This window comes from Equus przewalskii, chromosome 3, assembly GCF_037783145.1.
Source record: "Equus przewalskii isolate Varuska chromosome 3, EquPr2, whole genome shotgun sequence".
NCBI classification, from domain to species: domain Eukaryota; kingdom Metazoa; phylum Chordata; class Mammalia; order Perissodactyla; family Equidae; genus Equus; species Equus przewalskii.
In genome coordinates, this window is record NC_091833.1 from 60,723,572 (window position 1) to 60,748,033 (window position 24,462).

The 24,462-nt window shown below is 41.8% G+C and overlaps 1 long non-coding RNA gene across 6 annotated transcripts in view; it reads right to left on the reverse strand.

Annotated features, from left to right (window-relative positions):
• Positions 1-24,462, reverse strand: part of LOC139082301 (uncharacterized) — a 46,669-nt gene that overhangs the window by 20,887 nt on the left and 1,320 nt on the right. Inside the window, exons 3-5 of one of the 6 annotated variants that reach the window (XR_011538161.1) lie at positions 21,893-22,064; positions 9,323-9,443; positions 8,032-8,858 (exon numbers count right to left, since the gene is read on the reverse strand). This is a non-coding gene — a long non-coding RNA (uncharacterized lncRNA). Of the gene's footprint in view, positions 1-8,031; positions 8,859-9,322; positions 9,444-9,903; positions 10,146-13,134; positions 13,932-18,543; positions 19,090-21,892; positions 22,065-24,462 lie in introns of those variants that run through there. The other 5 variants (XR_011538162.1, XR_011538165.1, XR_011538164.1 and 2 more) reach the window with 5 other exon arrangements.

Consider the following 24,462-nt stretch of genomic DNA (forward strand, 5'->3'; position numbering starts at 1 on the left):
ACTCTGTCTCAGTGAGTTTGACATTTTTTGTTTAGATTCCACATATAAGTGATACCATGCAGTATTTGTCTTTCTCTGTCTGGCTTATTTCACTTAGTGTAATGCCCTCAAGATCCATCCGTGTTGTTGCACATGGCAAGATTGCCTTCTTTCTCATGGCTGAATAATATTCCATTACATATATACCACATCTTCTTTATCCCTTCATTCATTGACGGACACTTAGGTTGTTTCCATGCCTTGGCTACTGTGAGCAATGCTGCAATGAATGTGGGAGTGCAGATATCTCTTCAATACCCCGTTTTTATTTCCTTTGGATATACACCCAGAAGTGGAATTGCTGGATCATATGATAGTTCTAGTTTTAATTTTTTGAGGAACCTCCATACTGTTTTCCGTAGTGGCTGCACTAATTATATTCGCAGCAACAGGGCACAAGGGTTCCCTTTTCTCCACATCCTCATCAACTCTTGTTATCTCGTCTTTTTGACAATAGTCATTCTAACAAATGCACGGTGATTCCTCATGGTGGTTTGATTTGCATTTTCCTGATGATGAGTGATGTTGAGCACCTTTTCACGTACCTATTGAAATCTTGTACCTATTGAAAACTAGTTGTATTTCTTCTTTAGAAAAATGTCTATTCAGTTTCTCTGCCCGTTTTTTAATCAGATTGTTTGCTTTTTGCTATTAAGTTGCATGAGTTCTTTATGTATTTTGGATTTTAACCCCTTATTAGATATGTAATTTGCAGGTATTTTCTCCCTTTCCAGAGGTTGCCTTTTCATTTGATTGGTAGATTCCTTTGCTGTGCAGAAGCTTTTTTGTTTGATGTAGTTCTACTTGCTTATTTTTGCTTTTTATTGCTTTTGTTTTTGGTGTCAAATCCAAAAGATCGTTAGAAAAGACCAGCATCAAGGAGCTGACTCCGTATTTTTTAAAGGAGATTTATGGTTTCGGGTCTTAAATTTAAGTCTTTAGTCCATTTTGAGTTGATTTCTGTGTATGATGTAGGATAGTGGTCCAGTTTCATTCTTCTGCATGTGATTGTGCAGTTTTCCCAGCACAATTTATTGAGGAGACTATCCTTTCCTCATTGTATATTTTTGGTTCCCTTGTCATAAATTACTTGACCGTATACGCATGGCTTTATTTCTGGGCTCTTTATTCTATACCAGTGATCTATGTGTCTGTTGTAATTTCAATACCATACAGTTTTCATTACTAGAGCTTTGTAATCTAGTTTGAAATCAGGAAGTGTGATGCCTCCAGTTTTGTTCTTGTTTCTCAAGATTGCTACGGCTATTCCTAGGTATTTTATTCTTCTTGGTGAAATTGTAAATGGGTTTGTTTTCTTAATTTCTCCTTCTAATAGTTCATTATTATTTACGTATCTCAAAATCCAGTCAAAGGTTGAAGTCATCTGGATGGGGGTTATAGACTCTAAGCTAACTTGAAGATTAATAATATGAGCAAATCTGGGGGATGTAGGTTATGCGGCCTTTTCTTTTAAATTTTGGCACCACTGATATAGTGACTATAAATAGGACTCTTCTGATCAGTATAACAGACAAGGATCTAGTCCTATCCAAGGCCAATGTCCTCCGGTCATTAGGAAACTTCAGCAAACTATGAAGCAATGACCTTTCCCTCAGTTATTTGGAATGACACATTTGCTTCCTTACTGGGTATGCTGGATATTCTATTATTCTCTGTTTATTTCTTGAGACTCACTCTTCTCCTCTCTTCACCCTCTTCTGTGCCCCAGGAGGTTGACGTGTATGGTCTGGATCAGCCAGGCTCCCTTTTTTCCCGAAGTTCAGAGAATGCCAGAGGAGATAGAGGCAAAGTGTTTACTTGCATGTCTCCCTCCCTGCCAGGCTTCAGGTTGGTAGTGGCTGAGCTCCTATCAAGGCCACAGCTCCTGTCAGATAGCTGTCCAATAACTACAGGTCTTACTGCATTCTGGTGATTGCCCCATCTCTTCAGACCTAGGTATGATATTCAGCCTCTTGTTGCTAACCCTGTGGTTCTTGACCATTCTTGTTGGTTCTGCGTTTTTGTCAATAACCCCTTAACTAAACTCTTCTCCATTCCCCTGTTTGAATGTGCCCTCTGTATCCTGCCAGCACCCTAATGGATTACGTAATTAGCACCAGGAGGGGCCCCAGAAATGAGCTTTTAAAATGAGTTTCTGGGATTAAGATTCTGACTTATTTGATGACTATATGAATAACCTTTTTTCGCTAGGGGAAATGGGCCATTTGTAATCCATAGTGTGTGGTGCTGTCGTGATTACTCAAAGTATCACCAGTAGTAGCATATGATGGAGTACAGATGGAGGGCAAGGTAACGGGAGACCAAGTTATCCAATTCTCCCAACACCATTTATTGAATAACTCAATCTTTCTTTACTGATTAAAGTAGTTTCCTACTATAAATTAAGTTCTTTTATATACTGAGGTCTCTTCCTGGGCTATTTTGTTCTATTTATTTGAATAAGTCTTACATGATCACTTTATTTTCTTGACCGTCTATGTGAGTCAAAGACGTCACACTGATTCATAATAATAATAGCTTCCACTCTGGTAGTGCTTACACTGTACCAGGCACTGTTCTAAGTGCTTTATATATATTTACTCATTTCATCTTTGCAACAACTCTATGAATAGAGGCTGTTATTATCTGTGTTTTGCAGATGGAAGATGACACACAGGAAAGTTACGTAACTGGCACCAGCTCCCACACCAGAAAGCAGAGGAACTGAGATTTGAACCGAGAAAGGCTAGACTCAGAGTCTGTACTCTTAACCACTATGCCACACTACCTTTAACCTTGAGGCAGTGAGGGCATTTCTTTTGGGGACTAAAAAGATACAGTCCAGATACACTGCTCCTGACCATCTAAATTAATTGGCTAGGACTTAGATAACCTAGAAAAATTGATAGCTACTATATCTCCTAGACTGTCTCTTTCAATTATCTGTTTCTCAAGTAACCTTCTAGTTACTGTCTGACTTTATCTGCATCAGACTAGCAAATCAAGTCCAAAACATTTTATGCCTGCCCATCTTTCCTGCTGTTTGTATTACTGAGTTAACCAAATAAATTCAATTTTTTTCTACTGCTGGTTTCTCACAAATTGTGACTGGCATCTATACATTCATGAAGGTTTTATTGCATTGTTAGATTCTAACTGCATTATTATAACAGATCACAGATTGTATTGATGAATGCCATGATGAGACATGATAAACATAGTCTATTTTGACTGCGTAAAATTCTTTTCAATTTCCTGGTCCATGAAACAGGGATAAGAACTGACTCAGAGAGTTGGTTATATGTTGGGGTGAATATTATAATAAGATTGTGTATGTGTGAACAATTAATAGTGCCTGGCACGTGGGAAGTATTCAGGTAATGTCAGTAGAATCAGAATCGTTGTAGGCTATGTTTATTATATGGCTAAAACGAAAGGCAGAGAGGAGACACAGAATGATATATGTATTTATTGAACATATTCCATGATCTGGGCATTATGCTTGGTGGTTTTCATGAGTATAGTTTCATATTGTGGAGTTAGTATTTTTACAAGATAACTATGCTCTGTGGTAGTGTTAGTGATGGCAAGTTGATTCTGACTCCTAGTGACCCTGTAGTACAGAACCTTGCCAGGTCACCTGGCACCATCCTTTTACCTTTGGGCGACGTATTAGACAATGCTATGCTGCTATTCATAGGGTTTTTATGTCCAATTTTTTGGGACGTGAGTGGCCAGGTCCTTTTTCCTAGTCTGACTTAGTCTGGAAGCTTGGCTAAAACCTGTCCACTATGGGTGACTCTGCTGGTATCTGAAATAATGGTGGCACAGCTTTCAGCATCACACGCCATAGTATGACAACTGACAGGTTGGTGGTGTGGTAGCCTGACTGAGAACGAACTCTGGCCCTGGCAGCGAGAGCGTGGCATCTTTTTTTTCTAAGATTTTTAACTTTTTCCTTTTTCTCCCAAAGCCCCCTGGTACATAGTTGTGTATTTTTAGTTGTGGATCCTTCTAGTTGTGGCACATGGGATGCTGCCTCAGCATGGCTTGATGAGCGGTGCCATGTCCTCACCCGGGATTTGAACCAGCGAAACCCTGGACTGCCAAAGCAGAGTGTGCGAAAGTAACCACTCGGCCATGGGGCCGGCCTCAAGAGAGCATGGAATCTTAACCGCTAGACCACCAGGGCTGGCCTCCCTGTGTGGTATAAAGCCTAAACTTAACGTCCAATATTACATGCTGCCTGGACATCTGGTGAAATCAGGGTAGGTAGGGAAAGAGCCCTTGAATGTCTTAACTACAGGCTTCTCTCCCACTCTACTCCTGTGGGTAATGTTCTCAAGACAAACAACCCTCCTTATCATCAAATGGACCAGGTACAGTTCCCACTTATCTCTGAGCAGCTGGTTTCAGTTCCCTGCCAGCCCACAGAATTATTCAAGCAAGCCAATCGCATCCTCCCATGGGAAATGGGCACCTCAGCCTCTTGATACGATAAAGCTTACCTCCCACGGATGCTAGTTGTTCACTCTGATCCTGAGTACAACACCTGTGTGGCCTGTGAGGCATGCGGTATCCTCCCTACCTCTGGGCTGTGAGTCTATATGACTTATATGACTAACAAACTGCCGCGCTCTCTCACCTGTGGGGTGTTGGGTGTTCCGTTTTGGCCATCTCCACAGCCTAAGGGTGAGAATTCCTCTTTCACCAACAGGGTGAATAGGAGGGGGCAGATACCCTAGAATACACTGTACTGAATGGTTCCCCACTGAATGTTCTAGAGCATTGCTTCCATCAACTTAAATAAGGAGGGGAACTGAAACAAGCTCAAATCACCAGAGATTTGAATTTGAGATTAACAGAAGAATTGCAGTTCAGGAAAGGCATGCTGTAGCAAGCTACGGGTGGGGTGGGGGGGGAAAAGCATGCTGTAGGAAGCTACAGGGGACTCCCTTGAGGGTTTGGGGCGGCTGTGTTTATGGGCAAGAAGTGCAAAGAGGAGGAAGTCTAGCCAGAGGCTAACCAGTAAGTTTTTGGCTTGAGGATGGGGAGAGATTCTAGGCTGGTGCTCATTGCTGAGGAGATAAGTCTCGGTCTTCTGTAAATCAGGGGTTTAATGGAAGTCAGTCTCTCGGTTCTTGAGTTCCGTTCTTCTGAGGGCACCTGTGTGAGATTCTCCATTTTGTAGCCTCTGGTTCCATTTTAGATTGAAATCCTTTCACACTCCTCAAACTTTAGTGTGGAAACCAATTACCTGGAGATCTTATTAAAATGTCCATTCTGACTTAGTAGGTCTGGAGTGGGTTTTGAGTGGGATCTGAGATTTTTGCATTTCTAACAAGATCCCAAGTGATGCAGCTGCTCCTCAGACCATACATTGAATAACTGGGCCCTAAGGAACACAGAATCCAGGCCAGGGAGACCTGGAACATTCACTGTATCAGTCATCAATGACCTTCCTATCATTGAGGAATCTGGCACATCCAGAATGACCGATAGTACTTTCCAGGAACTGGGACATTCAGCCTGCGGGATTGGAAACTGACCAAGATCTGTTTAAGACGCTCAGATGGAAAAATTCACTGGTGCCAGAAGTCTCGGTCTTCTGTAAATCAGGGGTTTAATGGGTGAATATAAAGAATATTGCTACTTTAAAGAAGGAAATGTTGGTCTCCATAAAGCTTATCACTGGACTTCTTAGGATTAAAGAACTTTGCTTAGTTTTTTAGTAAGGTTCATTGGGAAAATGTCTGACTCAGGGGAAGTGGGAAAAGAGACGCAGGATTTGTTGCAAAGTGCTCTAATAACAAGCAAGCCAGATACTTCTCATGGAGGAGGACAGGAGGAAAAGGAGAGAAGCAGCAGAAGGCCTGGAAGAAATCAAATGATGTTTTCTCCAGGAAGCCTGACCTCAGTGAGACTCTAAAAGCAGTGGCCCCCAGGCAGCCCTTCTGCTCCCAGGAGATAGTGCAGATTAGATTGGCTTTATGCTTAGCAGGCAGGCCTTGATGCTGATTTCTCTTGACCTTCTCATGTGATTCTTGTCAGCCTGGCCCTCATTTGTTAAGCTTGCTTTAATTATGTCCATAATGGCTCATTATTTTTTATAAAGGAAGCAGCAAAGGAAACAATTATGCAAATGATGAGGTTTGTTGTTCACTGAGGAATCCTGGGCTAATTAGGCAGTGGTGCAAAAAGACCAGTGCCAAATATAATGCCAAAAAGAATCTGCTAATCTCTATCTCTGAGATCTCTGAGTACCTAGAAGATAAACTCAATACCCAAGAACAAAGATAAAATGGCAGAAGAACTCACCTAAGGCCAGGGGCTTTGATCAGAACAGCTATGTAATCTCCCTTGCTAAAGTGGAAGGCTTGTCTAAGCTGGCCAAGACCAAGCTTCTCCAAGCAGCATCTCCTTTTTAGTTCAGTCTTCAGCCATCAGATGGAAAGGATTTGTGTATTTGGACATAGTATTCTTTCCTCTGGTCTCTCCTGTGGAACATCTCATTCATTCATTCAACCTATTTTAATTCCATCTAGTTAAAATCTTTACCTAGAAGGCCCTGTGTGATTTGGATGCTTATTACCTTAACCAATGTCATCTCTTCATAATGCAGCTCACTCGTCAGAGGTGGCCTTCTTTCAGACTTAAATTTCCAACTTTCTTTGATTCTTTATTTTCTTGATGAAGAAGATTGTCCCTCAGCTAACATCTGTGCCAATCTTCCTCTATTTTGTGTGTAGGACACCGCCATAGCATCGCTTGATGAGCGATGTGTAGGTCCATGCCTGGGATCCAAACCTGTGAACCCCCGGCTGCCAAAATGGAGCTCGTGACCTTAACCACTATGCCACTGGGCTGGCCGCCCTTGATTTTTGATCTTTTACCTACAGTGTATTAATCCTTCAGCATGTAACCCCTAATTCTGGATTTATTAGATTAGATCAGGAACATATTCATATGCCTTTTTCCCATGCTACCCTGTATTTCTCCCTTAGGCATTTATAATATGGGGAATTCATTGTTCTTGTAAAATGACCTAAGCTAACATGGTCATTTATAAGTATTACATCTTCTCCAGAACTCACAACCAGCAGGAATATTACACGGAAGGCAAGTCTCAAAATGGATTCTGCACAACAAATATCATCAAGCAGGCACCAAAACCTTCACATAGCCTGTTCTGTTAGCTCAGTGAAATCCTAGCTCTCTGACTTTTTATCCATCCAGACAAGCTCTTAATTAAAGGGTTCATTTGAGGCAAATGTGAAAATATTCTAGCAGCAAGATTCAGCTAAATTTCTAATCAGTATCAAATACTGCCTAAATGGTAGGGTATAGGACCAGGAGAAATGACAAGGCCTCAAGCATCATTTCAAAAGATATAAGGCCAATAGGTTTGCTAGATTCTTGTATTTGTTTACATAAGGGTAGTAGTGCCTATACAATATTTTCAGTCATTCCGTACAATTTGAAGATCATTTATTTCACCAAAGAAAAATTATTTCCAACATCCATTATACTAAGCAACAAATCTTCTGGCGTTGATCAAATATGAAGATAACTAGAGCCTATGGTAGCTGTCTCTGGAGTGTGAATTTTGATTAGTCTTTCAAATGCTAACTAGCCACTCCTAAAGTGTGTATTTCTGATTAGGGAGTTCAGATATTAACCAACCACATCTAGAATATAAATTAAAATGACCGCCTATATATCACACAGTCTGTGAAGTAAAGTAAATTGCAGACAAGGCAGCAATTTTTAAATTTGCAGATTAATGTCTGGTTTACTTAGTGGAATGTAAGCCTCACGGATGGGGAGGGGACTTGTTCATATCATATACCCAGAGTCTGCACAGTTCCAGACTCAGAGCAGGTGACCAAGAAATGTTACTGGAATAAATGGAGGTCACCCGCCAACGTCTCCCTCTTCCTTCCCAGTTCTGCCTTTTTACTTCTCATTTTCTCTTGTCACTCTCCTTTCTTTGCCTTCCTTCCTTGCTGTATTTCTCTCTCTGTCTCTCTTTCTTTCTGTCTCTCTCTTGTCACCTCTCCCCGCTCTCTTCCTCTTCTTATTTATGTGGGAATGTCATGTGGCTTTTTCAGAATTCTGGCAGAATATTCTGCCATTGAAGAACTTCAGTGTTTGAAGACTTGCTTTCTCTTGATTTGGTTGCCTTGAGGCTTTCTACTTTCTTTGTTTCCTAATCTGTAAAGGGAGGTAGCAGAGTGCCTATCTTAGAGGGGTGTTTTGACAATTTGTGGAGTGTTCCCAGCAGCCTGTCTCCCCGCTCCACCACCTGTTTCTAATTTAGCCCTAGCCCCTGTTTCACTAATTATTTGATTTCTTTAATTTCATTAGCCACAATACCATTCATTTCTTTCTCTACTGCTCTTGAGAACATGAAAACGTAGCGTCTTCTTTGCTGAGTGTGTATATGACACCAAAACTCTTAATCTCAAGTTCTCGTTTCCCTTGCACAGCAAGTCTAACACTGAGACATCGGTGCTTGGAGATGGAGAAAGATTTATTCAAACTGGCCAAAATGAGTAGGTGGGAGCCTGGGTGGGCTCAAATCCATCTTCTCCGGAACAGAAAGCAGGGGGTTTTCAGAGAGCCAAGGAGCTTGGCAGGAGGAGCTTCAGGGAAACAGAGGGGTCGCTCCTGATAAGCCCCAGGGCAATCTGATTTTTGGGCTTCAAAGGCTACAGAGGGCCAGTCGTCTGGTGAGTGCAGCCTCCCCAAAGGCCTTCTCTTTCTTACGCAAAACAAGCTCACAAACACTTGAGAAGACCCCTGAGTCGCAACTCAACCTAAACAGGAAAACAACAAATTGGCCTAATATCTACAGTAACCTTCAGGTATCTGGCTTCATATATGTGTGTGTAAGGCAGGGGGTGGCAGGCCAAGGAGAAATGCTTTGCTCTGCTCATCTTTCTCTTCTAGCTGGATTCTCTTAGACAAACCGGTTAACCCCTTTCAGCTTTTGTTTTCCTATCCATAAGAGGGGGTTATGATGCCAATCTCACATAGATGTCATGAGGATAAAATGAGATGAGTATATACGAAGAGGGTTGGCCCAGATAGATGCTCATCAAATGTTAATGAAATTGAATGATTCTTTCTAACCAATTGTAACATCAGGGTTCAATGAGAAAGCTGACCTTTTGAGCTATGGGTAAGGGATTTATTACAAGAATTAGACCCTATACAATTGTGGGAGGCTAGGGAAGTGAAAGTCTGAAGGGTAAGTTGGAGGATCACAGAAGACACCCACCAGTCAGTCTGAAAGCCGGCCCCATCCAGCTGCCAGAGTGAGACCAAAAAGGGATCTGATGGAGAGGTCTGTGGGGAGCTGTTGCCTGTCTAGATCCACAGCCACGCATCTGTTGACAAACCTGGGATAACAGCAGAGTGAGCAGTCAGGAAGGAGAGCCTGACCATGAGTTAGGAGAGTGACAGCAATGTGGAACCCGCTGGGCCCTGCATCTTTCTGTCACCCACATCTAAGCTTGATAACCTTAGAAAATAATGGCTGCTAATTCATTTCAACTTTCCAAATCTCATGCAAATTCCAATTTTGACCTACTTTAACTTTGTATAATATACAGGTTTAAGAATTCTGGGAAGTGCAGTTTCAGCTTTACCAAGTTGACACGGGAAAATCGCTATGCCAATATTTTCCTGTTTACAGCTAAATCCTTTTGGCTTTGATTTAAATAACTTCTTTTTTTCCCCCAAGAAATGCCAAAGATTATCATTTAACCATGATCATAAGTTTATGGAGTTATATAAAGTAATATTCTAACGGGGTTCAAGTCCTCTACCTTGCACTAGAAATGCAATGTCACACAAGAGAAGGATTTTGATGTAATCATATTAATTTTCTTACAAAGGGAGATTGTTTTGATTATAACTTGGGTTTAAATTTCAAATATACACTAGCAGTTACCACATCCAGGGTCTTTATATTGCCTTCATTTGTTTTTTATTTATCTCCTCCCAGTAGATTTTAAGTTTCGCTGTCTATCTTGCCATCTCTTCTCTGAGCCTCTTGGGACTCTGTCATGAGCAGCCTGGACTCTTGCAGACCTGTGCTTCTGTATCTCCGTGGACCGAGAACACAATTGTTAAAAGATTAAAATAATAGGTACCATCTTCGACTTGTTGAGAAGAAATAAATATTAAGCTTCTTAAGTACTTAAGAACAGGTCCTTAAAATTTTCTTAATAAAATTTGCCTCCCTTCCCTGAGGCTAATAGAACAACTGTGAGGCCTCTGACTTCAGGAAGTCGGTGTAGTTTAGAGCGTGAATCACCTTCCTAGCTAAGCCATGGGGAACAGGAAGAGGAGGAAGATGCTGGCCCTGTCTCAAGGGGTTTGATAAGATGACTTTATGAGTGAAGTACTCTGGAGGAAAACATGGCCAGTTCTCAGGGAGGAGAGGGCAGAAATCGAGGGAAGCAAACTAGAAAAAGCGCCTTCAGTTGCTGGCCCTTCTAAGATTTCGTTAAGCAAAGAAAATGGGCAGGGTGTTTATGCCCCTAGAGGAAACTCAAGGAGATATGAACATTTAATTAATCTTTTAGCAGCCCTGGCTGAGTGAGCTGAGAAGTTTTGTTCTTATTTCGACAAATTGAAATCTGACAAGAATGGATATGGGAGAAGACAGAGAGCCAGCAAGATAGAATGAGTTTGTGATCGTAAAAGGTAAGTTGTTAAGGAGATGAAGTTTATTTTTAGCATGTCCATTTATCCTCTGGGGCCTCTGTAACCCCCTTGGCACTCGGGGTCTCAGTGACAGTGTGCTATCTATGGCTGCTCCCCTATTTTAAAGCCGTGCCTTGGCTCCCCAGGACTCACATTTCCCTATTAAACCCTACTTGTCTTCATCTTAGTCTTTTGAGGCTCTGTTTCTTACGCTACTTCTTTAACCAGACACTGTCATCATTCCAACATCTTATATTTGTAGAGTTCCTTAAAGTTCGCTCAGTGCTTTTAAGTATATCGCATCATTTGATCACCTTATTAGAATGGGTTAATATATTAACAAATGAGACCCTCTAGATAACATATTGATATGTTAACTACTGGAAACAGTACCGTACTCCCCCAAATCCCTCAGATTTGCATTTTTTTTAATACTTTGTAAAGTGTTTACACATCTGTTATTGAAAAGGCTCTAGAGGAGTGGGATTGGGCACTGAGGTGGACTGTAAGAGAAGACATCTTAAGGCAGAAGGGCCTTTTGGACTCAGGGCTGCCACACTGCACAACCCCTGGCGGTGCCATTGACACTGTTGACCCTGGGAATGGCATCTCTGCAGCTAGGCAGGACACTACCTGTGAGCAGACGCAGCAGCTCTGTTTGTGGTCTTCAATTCATTCCCCTCGGTCCTCTCGTTCCTCTGCCCGTGCTAAGAAGACGAGACGGCTTACACCTGCTAGCCAGTAGTGACTTGGAGAGGGCTAGGGAGAGGGACTCCTAACCCTCCACTTTCCAGGACGGACTAACTAAAGCCCTCACAATATACTCTTCTTCCCCAAGCCCAGGGGCAGTCATATAACTAAGCTTGGCAGAGAAATTCTTCTTTCAACGCTCAGAGTAAAGCTTCTTGGAGTTACAACTAGAGTAGAGCCCAGAGATTGTGAAACCATATAAAGCACAACAGGATTCTTTTCCTTTTGATGTACAATCCCCTCTCCTAGACAGCTGCCGTTTATAGTTCCGTTACTAAGCTCGTGTTGCCGAGGACCTGCAGACAGGCTGCTGCCATTTTCAGTTTTCCTGATGAATTCAGAGGGGTACCCAGTTTTAGAAATAGTTTGTTTGAGTCTGTGCCCTGGCTGTCAGAGCCCCTTTTTATTAATCTTTTACACCAAAGTGGTATTTTCAGGGCTTCTTGGTTCTTCTGCTACAAACTCACTCTCTCGCTGTGACATTTCTGCTTCAAAGATCCAGGAGGTCTGAATGGGCTCCCAAGACCACTGGTCATCCCAGGAGTTTATGAAGACATCCTCAGAAAGTGTGGCACTTTTCCAGGAAAAAGCAATGAACATTTTGTCCATATATATTTCACGTATTTGCAGTATAAGATTAATTTTAGGCTTCAGAGACATTCTGTTACATTCCTAACAAACCAAAATATTCTAAAAGCATTGCTTGTGTCAAAAGGCCACGTGAGTCAGCTGTCACTGCTAACATTCGCTTCATCTGCATTTCTGTGTTTACGTTGGGTGTGAATTTCAAAAAGTTTACAATCACTTCTCCATAAACAGACAGAGTTTGCCCCAAACTGTATAGAGACCAGACATAAGTGGCAGAAGCCAGATTTCTTTAAAGGCTTCGGCATTCCCTGCTTCCCACACCTCTCTTTGCTCAGGTAGGGGATGTAGAGCTGTGTGACCTTTTCTTATTCTTGGCTGGAAGCGTGGAGACCCACAGAGATAATGTGATACGTTTGAGCAGCCCTGGGAGCTTATAAGAAATGAATGTACAAGGAGCAGGTGCTCCTCACAAATGCTTTAGTGGAAGCTGTCCCTAAAGCCATTTTGTTTGAGGGTGGTCTTGAAAGTTGGAAAGGAGTGGTCTGTGGGTTGTAGGAGCCTCCCCTGCAGTCCCAGCTGCCATACCCTTGGGCAGGAGAGAGAGCTGGTCCTCCTCAACCTGTCCATAATGTTTTCTTTGAACTGTACTCTCACAGTCAATTCCTGCCCAAACTTAACAAATGGTTTTTACTTAATATTACAGATTAAAACACATGTAGATATTATCTTAGCCACCAATTTATGATCAACATTTTAATGAATGTCATTCTTTGTCGTCACCTGAAGTAGTTAACAGAGGTGAGCTTATATTATATACGTGTTATGTATACTATATACGTGTGCATACCTTCGTGCTCTCAGACCAGGAGCTTTCTACTTTACAGCTGTCACACTCTCTGTCCACCTCACACCTAAACTGGGCATGAGGCCATTACAAACCACGTGAATGGAAAATCTGGCAAACTGAGTATTTTCCCCCAACCTCTCTCTACCATTGCATTTTATTTAGTGTTATTGTTTATGTTTGTTATTTTTGATTTTGGCTGTTGCATAATATCTTGAATGATACAAGAGGATTAAAAGGCTTAAAAGTATTTATCAGAGTATAAATACAATGATAACAATAGTCATATCAATACTATAACTCAGAATATATGAACAGACCTTCTCAATAGAGAATGTGAATATAATCAACATACACTGTGAACTTCCTTAACGAGGACAGGAAAACCCATGGGAACAATGATTTTGCACAAGATAAAAGGTATTATTAGAAAGCAAAACAACAAATATCTGAAATCTGAGTGTTACTGGATTGACAACTTAATTTTCCCTAATATTTGGTGTATTATCCATTGAAAAATGTTGTTAATGTTTTCTCCCAGTTGGTGGGTTGTCTTTTCATTTTGTTCATGATTTCCTTTGCCTTGCAGAAGCTTTTTAGTCTGATATAGTCCCATTTGTTTATTTTTTCTTTTGTTTCCCTTGCCTGAGTAGACGTGGTATTCAATAAGATGCTGCTAAGATCGATGTTAAAGAATGTACTGCCTATATTTTCTTCTAGGAGTTTTATGGTTTCAGGTCTTACATTTAAGTCTTTAATCCATTTTGAGTTAATTTTTGTGTATGAGGTAAGATAATGGTCTACTTTCATTCTTTTGCATGTTGCTGTCCAGTTTTCCCAGCACCACTTAGTGAAGAGACTTTCCTTTCTCCATTGTATGTTCTTGGCTCCTTTGCTGAAGAGTAGCCATCCATAGATTTGTGGTTTTATTTCTGGGCTTTTGATTCTGTTCCATTGACCTGTGTGTCTGTCTTTGTGCCAGTACCATGTGTATCTGACAAGGGGTTAATTTCCAAAATATATAAGAACACATACAACTCAACAACAAAGAAACAAACAACCCAATCAAAAGATGGGAAGACAATATGAACAGACATTTTTCCAAAGAAAATATGCAGATGGCCAATAGGCACATGAAAAGATGTTCATCACTAATTATTGGGAAATTGCAAATCAAAACTACAATGAGAGATTGCCTCACACCTGTCAGAATAGCTATAATTACCAAGACAAAAAAATAAAAATGTTGGAGAGGATATACAAAAAAGGGAAGCCTCATACACTGCTGGTGGAAATACAAACTGGTGCAGTCACTATGGAAAACAATGTGAAGATTTCTCAAAAAATTAAAAATAGAAAACTACCATATGACCCAGCTATCCCACTACTTTTGGTATTTATCCAAAGAACATGAAATCAATAATTCAAAGAGATTTATGCACCCCTATGTTCACTGCAGCATTATTCACAATAGCCAAGACGTGGAAGCAACCCAAGTGCCCATCAACTGATGAATGGATAAAGGAGATGTGATATACATATACAATGGAATACTACTCAGCCATAAAAAAGACAAAATCACCCCATTTGCAGCAACGTGGATGGACCTTGAGGGTATTATGCTAAGCGAAATAATCCAGACAAAGACATATACCATATGATTTCACTCATGTGTGGAAGATAAACAAACAGATGGATAAAGAGAACAGATTAATGGTTACCAGAGGGGAAAGGGGTTGGGGGAGGGTGAAAGGGGTAAAGGGGCACATATGTATGGTGATGGATAAAAATTAGACTATTGGTGGTGAGCACAATTCACTCTATACAGAAACTGATATATAATAATGTACAACTGAAATTATACAATGTTATAAACCAATATAACCTCAATAAAATAATTGGAAAAAATAACATTGTCAAATAGAGGCATGAAGACATTGCAGATTTGCATCTTTTTAAAACGAAGCATAACGATATATTCACTAGGAATAATTTCAGCTGCATCCAAGAAATTAACCCCAAAATAACAGTGGCTTGAACAGAGGGAGATTAATTCCTCCTTCTCAAAGAAGTCTGAGGGCAGGCAGTCTAGGGTTGGAATAGTGGGCCCATGGTGTCATCAGAGCCCTGGGCTCTTTTCTCTTTATTCTACCATCTCAATGTGTGGCTTTTGTTTTCACAAATACTTCCTGGTCAAAGATGGCTGCTGGCGTTCCACACATCACAATCTACTCTAGCCAGCAAGAAGTAAGGATAAGCGTACCCATTCCCTTTCAAGGAAAGTTCCCAGAAGTCCTACAAAAACACATTTATGTATATCACTGACCAGAACTTAGTTACCTGAGCATCCAAGCTGCAAGGGAGGTGGGCAGGTAGTCCTCCACCTGAGCAGCATCGTGCCCATCTAGTATTGGAGGTTCTAATACGAAGGAGGAATGGGAGAATGGACACTGCTAGCAGTTTCCTCCACAAATAACTTCCAAAGCAAACCAATCAGCTTTCCAAGGATAGGCAAAAATGATGCTTTCTAGTGTAATAGCAATAAATTTTGTTGCTAAAGGCAAAGAAGAGACCAAAATGGAAGAAGAAATTTAAAGTACTACTACGTATGACAAAAATAGTATTTATAACACAAATCACAAGCGGCTTGTAAAATTAGCCACAAAGTTAATGATAAGTACCATGCTTGAGGGTTATTGGTAAAAGTCCTTTATGAAATGTTCTGTTGTGTATTGCACAATATCAATGAAATATAATGTGAAGGAGCGATTACTATCACAAGTGCATAATAATAGTAAATATTTTACTTTGCAGTTCTATAACCACTGATTTCAGAGTTTTAAATAGCTCCTAACATTTGTCACATTATATATGAGGGAAAATTGCTTGACAAGTTTTTGTTCTATTTATTCCTGAGAACCCATGATCTGGGAGATTTTTGTTCGTTTCGTATATAATAACTTTGTAAGTCATGGTGCAAATAGGAAAGCGTACACTGAGATTAGTTCCGAAGGAGGACCAGTCATGTTTATAGCAAGTAAAAGAGATTCCTTTGAAATGTGAAATCGTTCACTGTTTTATTCACACAGAATAGTTGGCAGTGAAGCAGGCCACAAATCTTAATTTTAGAGGGAAAAGTGCAAGTTGTAAATACAAATAGTGGCTACTTAGTGCATTATGTTCAATGTATTATGCAAAAAATTGGGCAGTAAGTAAAATCTACTGATGGTAGGTAGAACACAGATAGCCTGTGGCATGTGGTGGTGGTGAATGGTTAAATATTTTAACAGTGGTGAACTGGGATGCTATGTAGCTGACGTCTTGACTTTGACTTTCTACAGGTCTTCTGACCTCTAGAACCATGAGGTAATATATGAGTGTTGTTTTAAGCTCGTTTGTGGTAATTTTTTATGCAAGAACAGAAAATAAATACAAATTAATAGAACGTGTTCCAGAAGGTGGGAGAAAAACCTTAAGAAGATTCAGAGGCCTACAGCATCAATGCAATTTTTAGTCTAAGGGTCAGAGGCATGCTGGAACATTCTCTTCAAAGTTTGGGGCAGATTATTGCATCTCGCACTTCCCATCACCAGGAAGGAACACAATGCCTGATAGGTGTCTTAGATTTTTGGAGGCAGGGCATTTATTGCACACTTGGGAATATTGTTTTAACCCATTTACAGGGAGACACATAAAATTGCCAGCTTTGTGTGGGTCTCAGAACAGAAAAGCGATCTGCGATAGGTCCAGGTGGACGGACTTTCCACACTGGGTTTGACTTCTGTTCCAAATACAGGTTGCCTTTTCTGCCTGCAGGACTTCAACCAGCACTGCTAACCAAGGGCTTAGAAAGAGTTTGATCTACAGGCATGGGATCCCACACAAAATTTCACTGGACCAAGACACCCATTATACAGCAAAGGAGGTGAGCAGTGGGCACATGACCATGGTATCCACAGTCCTATCATGTACTCCACCACCCACGGGCTGCTGGACTGACAGAGCACTGGAACAATCTGTTGAAGGGTCAGCTGAGGTGCCATCTTGGAGAGGATGCCCTGTCCAGATGGACCGCTATCCTCTAAGATGTAGTATATACCTCAAATTGTTAAATATTAGATGGTGCTGTGTTTTCAAGACCCAGGAAGCAAGAAGCAGAAGTAAAAATGACCTTGCTTATCATCGGCCCCAGTGACTCCTTTAGAGAATTTGTGCTTCCCTTCTCTTTAACTCTGGATTCTGACATTTTATAGTCTTGTTTCTTAGAGAGTGAATGGGTCCACCAAAGAACACAGCAAGGTTCTATTAAGATAATTAATAGGATTAAGCTCCTGCTCGGTTACTTCAAAGATCTTGTCCCAAGAGACCAATAGGCAAGGAAAGTAGTCACCATACTGGCATGAACAATTGACCTTGACCTTCAGGCAGAGGTAGAGCTGCTCGTACACACTAGGGGCAGGGAAGAATATATTTGGCACTCAAGTGATCCACTTGGGTTGCTCTTGGTAACCGTTGCCCAATTTTGTTGGTAAATGTGGCAGCAACACCACCTGGGAAGGTTATGGTGACCAGTGGCCCGTGGCCACTCTTATCCAGAGATAAAACGTCTGTATCACCTCAGCAGCCCAGCCAGCTAGACCAGCAGAGGTGCTGGTTGAGGGCGAAGAGACTCTAGAACAGATGGTGGAAGCCTGGCAGAAAGACTGTCTGTTACTGCCTCAAGGTCAGTGCAGTGGCAGAGATGGAAGTTTTTCTCCCTAACCTTCTTGTAAGATTCCCCCAGGAAAAGAAACCAAACAGAATACTGGAGGAGTTTCTCCTAGAGTTTATAATACGAAGGAAGTGGATCCAAGTGGAGTAAGGAGTTGTCCACAGAGGATACCATGGTGTGCCACCCAGATCCCCCTCCAGGTCAGTTCATTCATCCCCTGAGCTGGTGGGAGTGTTGGTGGCAAATAACAGTCAGCTGACTTCCCTTTCTGGGACTTTCCATAAGCTGGAGAGAGCTGTCTTGCCCAAACTTATGCAAAGGGGGAACCTGCAATTAACACCTCAATTTTATTTTATTTTGTTTTTTGGTGAGGAAGATTGTTTCTGAGCTAACATCTGTTGCCAATCTTCCTCTTTTTGCTTGAGGAAGATTGTTGCTGAGCTAACATTTGTACCAATCTTCCTCTACTTTGTACGTGTGATGCCACAATATCATGGCTTGATGAGCTGTGTGTAGGTGCATGCCCAGGATTTGAACTGGTGAACCCCGGGCCACTGAAGCAGAGCATGTGAACTTAACCACTATGCCACTGGGCTGGTCCCTAACACCCCAATTTGAGACAACTCTGAAGGATAGCCTCAGCCCCAGAGCTCCCTGTAGGATTGCCTGAGACCCTCGTTGCAATGGTATTGCAGCTCCAACTCACCTCCTGCCCACTCCTGCTTCCTCCTTCCCTCTCAGGTACTGACCCCAAATCACCCTGCTATAAGCCCCCTGCACACAAGCCCCTATCTTGGAGTATGATTCTCGGGTTTCTGACCCGTCATGGAAGGTTTGTGCCAAATTCTATCCACTAGAAATATATGAAATAATAGTTCATCACAGAAGTTTCTGGTATTGGATACTTGGTTTCTCAAACTTGCGGATTTATTTTTTATTGTCTAAATTTATTATACAAAATGATGCACTAGTTTTATTTAGAATTTTGAAAATTACTGGCAAGGTTAAAAATATTCTCACATGTTTGTTTGTAGAATGTCTGTAGGTGTGACGACTGTTGGACTTGGTCTTTATATGTCATCCAGACATTGGCCATTGCTTTCTCACCTTTCCTACTTCGTTCACATGGTGCACAGAGAAGATTTTGACGTGTGCTGGTCTTGTCTACTGTCGAACAAAACACTATTCTGTCCTCCAATCTCCCAAATTCCTAGAAGGGCCAATTAATGAAATTGGGCTGGAAATATGCTAAATATAAATAGGTTTTTAATTAAAGGATTGTAAACATACTTCATGTCTTCTCTTTGTTTGTTTAAGCTCTTCGAACTTGTGACTTCAACTTTTCCAACACCGGGCTATTTTCTCTGGACGCAGGCTTGTACATTTCAGGAGAAATGTGCAGACATAGACCTCAGCATCCATGGCCCTGCATTGGGATCACCTTCAGACCAACAAAAACTAGCTTTTATCTGACTTCATTAGGAAAGAGTAAACAAACTTGAGGATATTTGGAAGTCTTTTCAAGAGTCAGAAATACTTTAATAACCCTCCAAACTGCTACTGACATTTTAAAATTAGATTATGCAAAGAACTTCATCTCTGGGATGTGGAATTACCTACTGCCAAAAATAACTCAGTGGAGACCTGGAATCTTTTTCCAATTCTGAGAGAAGCGACGTTAGTGGGATTAGTTAACAGACCAGAATCTGCATTTTCAGCAAAGACAGCATATGTGATTAATGGAATATTTGGAAACAGACACCGCCTGACTTAGGATGGCTTAACTTGAGAAGTGCTGTCTTTATAGGCTTATCATAAGCAGCACTTTCATCATAACGAACAAACTTTGTATTGATGAATACTTAACAGCTGAAGCTGATGTGCTTTTAAATAGACTTAAGTCAATGTAAATAGTGATAAAACAACGTGGTGTGCTGATTTGAAAGGTGAAAAAACTTCTCATGATATGAATTCATGATTAGCTAAAGAGCATGCTTCTGAACTAAGCCATAAATTCTTAGCTTATCGATAAGGCATTAATTGTCACTTTTTTTTTAGGTGAGAAAGATTGGCTCTGAGCTATCATCTATTGCCAATCTTCCTCTTTTTGGTTGAGGAAGATTGGTGTTGAGCTAATCACCATGCCAATCTTCCTCTGTTTTGTATGTGGGATGCCACCACAGTATGGCTTGATGAGTGGTGTGTAGGTCCACGCCTGGGTTTCAAACCTGTGAACCCCGGGCCACCAAAGTGGAACATGCGAGTCTAACCACTGCACCACTGGGCTGGCTCCTGATTGTCACTTTTTAAAACTCTTATGAACAGAGCTGGGGAACCATCAGGAAAAGGTGGTAAGTGGAGTAAGGGATGGTTTAATCATTCAGAAAGATAACTGCCGGCAAATTTCAGATTTCAGAGAAAGCTGGAAGGGCTGACATAAAGACATGGAAGGCTTCTCTGGAGAAGTTCGCTGAAGTCTTGGAAGATGAAGGCTACTGTTTAAGACGGGTGTTTCATGTTTTTGAAAAGGGAGCAGGAGATCACTGTAAGAGAGGTCACCTTTGAAACTCCTCCTTTAGAATTGACCATTTGCACTCATTAACTCATCAATGGAAAATTTTGCCCCAAGTGAACAAAATATTGAACATTTCCAGGGTCCTCGGAGCAATGAAGATGGCTGATTCTGATGACTAAGAAACTTACCAGGAGAAGAAAGCATTTTCAGTTCACATTTCACTGGACTCATGTTTTCAGGAACCAAACCCTTAGCCTATGCTCACTTCCACCCCCAGATATTTTCAAATATAGATTTATATTATGTGTTTGGTTTTATATATTAAATATATGTTTATCAAAGACTGTATCCAAAGTGAGGGGATTTTCTTTTCATGATTATTTGCATTTTAATTACATGAAATGGATTTTCAGGAACAAAACTCCAATTCAAGAGTCAACTATGGAACTCTCTTACCTGTCATCCAGAAACTTTATTATAAATCATTCGTCAACAATATCTGTGTTTCTAATTCTAGTTTATCGTTTCTTCTGAGGCACAGAGAAATGAAATGAAGAGATGGGGTTCAGAGTTATTGAACACTATGCCTAGAGGATCTTATTCAGTCTTTATGAACACCACTGCCCAGTAGGTATTATCAACTATACTTGTTTAGGTGAGGACTCTGAGGCTCCAGGAGCTTGAGTGATGGGCCCAGGGTTATTAAAGTTAGTAATTGGCAGAACTGAGACTTAAGTGCAAGCTTATTTTCATATGCTGTTATTGCCAATAATCTATCCTACAAGAAGATAAAAATATGGCATTAAATTATTAATTTTAAAGTAACCATTGTGACATTTACTTCTTTTTATCCCAAAATATGCCTCGCTCAGTGGTGGGCACACAGTAGTGTCCAACAGCGGTAGGTCAAGAAACGGACACAGGATGCTATTTGGAACTGAGCACCCAGGCTCCGGATCCGAAACCCGGGCTCAGTTCCTGGATTCACCGTTATCCGAATATGTACCCTGTGGCAAGTCAGTTTCCTCGTATGGTAAAATGGGGATAAGAATATCCATCTTTTAGGGTGGATGTGAGGATTAATTGGGTTGATGCTAGTAAGTCACTTAGAGTAGTGTCTGGTACATCATAAGTTCTCAGCGAGTATTAGACAGATTCTACCACATTGTAACTGTGTGAACTTGGGCGTGCCTCAGTTTCCTCATCTGTAAAATATGGCAAAATAATTTATCGTGCATGGCGATTTTATTTGGCAAGCATGTACTTTTATAGTCTTTGCTCTGTGCTCTGCCCTGTGCAGGTATTAACTCTAACTTTCATAGGAGCCTAATGAGGCAGATACCATTCCTATCCTCATTTACAGATGAAGCAACTGAGGAACTGGGAGGTTAAATATTTCTTTCAAGGTAACACAACTGGTAATTAACTGAGTTGAGATTCAAACCTAGACACTCTAGCTCCGGAGTCTGAGTTTGTACTGATTACTCTGTGCTACGGATGCAGTGAAACAATATTTGTAAAGCATCTGTCGAATTCCTGACACATAGCAGAAGCTTAGTAGATGTCAGCTCCTCTCCCATCTTCTCATTAAATATCTTTAGAAATTCTCATGGAATGCAAAATGATATGAATTTATCAGCTGGCCTACGTGTTTTCCTAAAATATCCAAGTTTGTGTAATAGCAGCATCCCTGAGTTCTTTAGGGGTGCCCAGAAATATGCGAACATACCTCTCTCTGATTAGGCCCATCTCGGATCATCTTTTCTGTTGACACGTTGGAGTTCCCGGAAGCCAGACATCAGGATGCACTGCGGTGTGTGCCGTGATACCCTGTAGAGCAGCTGTCAGGGATGACAGTCTGGAGCAGAACAGCTGGAGGGCAGAGCTGATGCTTCTAATGACTGAGAACAAGTAATGGAGATGAGGCAGCCAAAGGAGTGGTGTCTGACTGCGGCGCGCACCACCCCATGCTGTTGTGCAGAGCTCCTTGATGAGGACGCTGTAAGAATTCTAGATGGGACAATTCTGTGCTGTGCGGGACTGTCCTGATAGAATCAATCTGAGTTATTTCATACATTGTAGGATTTGTAGCATCCTTGACTCCCAGATACTGAATGCTAGTAACTCCACCTAGCAACAACTAAAAATCAAAACCGGAATATGTTGCCCGGGGGTAAGAGATGGTGTTATCACCTCTATTGAAAACTGCTCCCTGTCTGGCCTTTGGGGTTTACCTGGGATTATGAGCAGACGGCTTCATTATCTATTGCCTTCTGCTCAAAATCAGGGGGCAGCCAGGAACACCTAGCATCAGTGCCACCTGGGAGCTGATTACAAATGCAGAATCTTAGGTCCCATCCCCAACCTCTGGATCAGCATCTGCATTTTAACAAGATCCCCAGTGATTTGCACACAGATTATGGTTTGAGAAACATTGTCTTACTAGATGGAACATGGACTTTGGAGTAAGAAGATCCAGGGTTGAAATTGAGACTCTGCCTCTTACTAGCTGTGTGACCATGGGAAGATCACTTAACCTTTCTGAGCCTCAGTTTCTTCATCTCTAAAAAGATTTTAATACTTTCCCCATGCTGTAGGCATACAATAAGCACTCAATAAATATCATTTCCCTTCTCCCCGATCCCTTCCACCAGGGAACACAGTCAGGAAAACCAGTTTAGTTCTTTGGTGATCATTAGTGAATTATTATCATAGGATATTGTGGCAAGATGAAGAGAAGATGATGTTCATTCTCTCCCTCTGTCTCCTCTTTCCTCATTCTGCTGCGTTCTTCCATAGTTATAGACACAGTACTTATCAAGTTCTAGCCAGGGCATCGCTGGGCCATGACAAACACTGGAAGAGTGGGCTGGTTGGGTGTGACCAGGAATGGGAGAGTACAGCTCTCCCGGTTCAAACAGGTTAGTTCAGTGGAACAAATTACATTTCCAAGGTAAGATTTGGGACTGCCGGCAAAGGCTGGACTGGAAGGGAAGAGTCTAGAGGTCACGATCAGGTCCAGGGAGTTGATTGGGCAGAGGGTGGGGGAATAGGATCAGAGAGATGTCTGGGACCAAGGAAGATGGAAATAAGCCTGTCAGGACACTTTCAGATGCTTTCTCTACATCCTCTTCTGTGCTCCCAGTGTGCCCTGCACGTGACTCCACCAGGGTACCCATCACTCTGGACGGAAACACAGATCTGACTTTTTTATTATTAGATTGAAAGGATTTTGAGGATGAATATTATCTTACAGATTGTCTCCTGTTTCACTTGTTTATATATCTAGGATGTATAAACGGGTACTGTCTGCAATGATGAAAGAGTGAACAAAGTTGTGCCTCCAGTGCTACAATCCCATCGCAGTGCATTCCTTACAGGAACCCACGGGGCCTTTAACAGAGCCAACAGTGAGGCGCTCCCTGAGCAAACGCATCCTCGTTGGTCTCCAATCCTACAAGCCTCTGTCAGGGAGCAGCCTGGGTGTCCCACTGCCCCTCTCTTCTCACTGCTAGTGTCCTATGCATAGAGAAGGAACCCACGGGAAAGGACGGAGAGTTGGCAGAATCTCTACCCACCAGGTCTCCTTTGCTCACGGTTTTGACTGTGGTTGGATTGAGAGCCTGTTACTTTGCAGGGAACCAGCTGCCTCAGTTTCCAGGAGCTCAGAGAGGCTAGGAAAGATTGATTGTGCCTTTCTTTACTGGAGAGCTACCTGCTGGCCCCATGGGATGGCTCAGGAAGTCAGTCCCGAAGAAGTTAGCTCAGGGATTTACCTGGACTCTGATGGGAGGGTGGAAACCGGCCTACGGGAGACAGGCATAAAATGCAGCCTCTCCACTCTGGAGATGAGGCCATGCCCCCGAGTAGAGCTGCTTAATGAGCTTGGCTGCTTTCCAGAAATGGATGTTCAGGAGGAGAGGGCACAACCCCTCCATCAGGCCCGGGCCTCAGGACCTGAGATTAGTTGCCACTGAGGATTACTCATCCTGTGACAGTTAAATGTGTTTGATTTCATTGCAGATCAGCTCCACAGCTTATTATCATGCTCAGCAAAACTGTCTGCGGCCCGGAATTTCCTCACGGGAGGGGAAGGATGGGGGACTTGCTGGGTGTGGAGGGAGGAATGGCCTTGGACCTTCTATGTTGAAAGTGGATAAATCAAAGGAAACCTGGCTCTTACTCTCTCCCACTCTTCCTAGCAGATCTTTTGTCTAATTCTGGCTTTCTGAAGAATGCATCGTTCTCCTCAGAAGACCCCAAGCAGAGATGGGCAGAGATGGGAGGCATTGGGGGGTG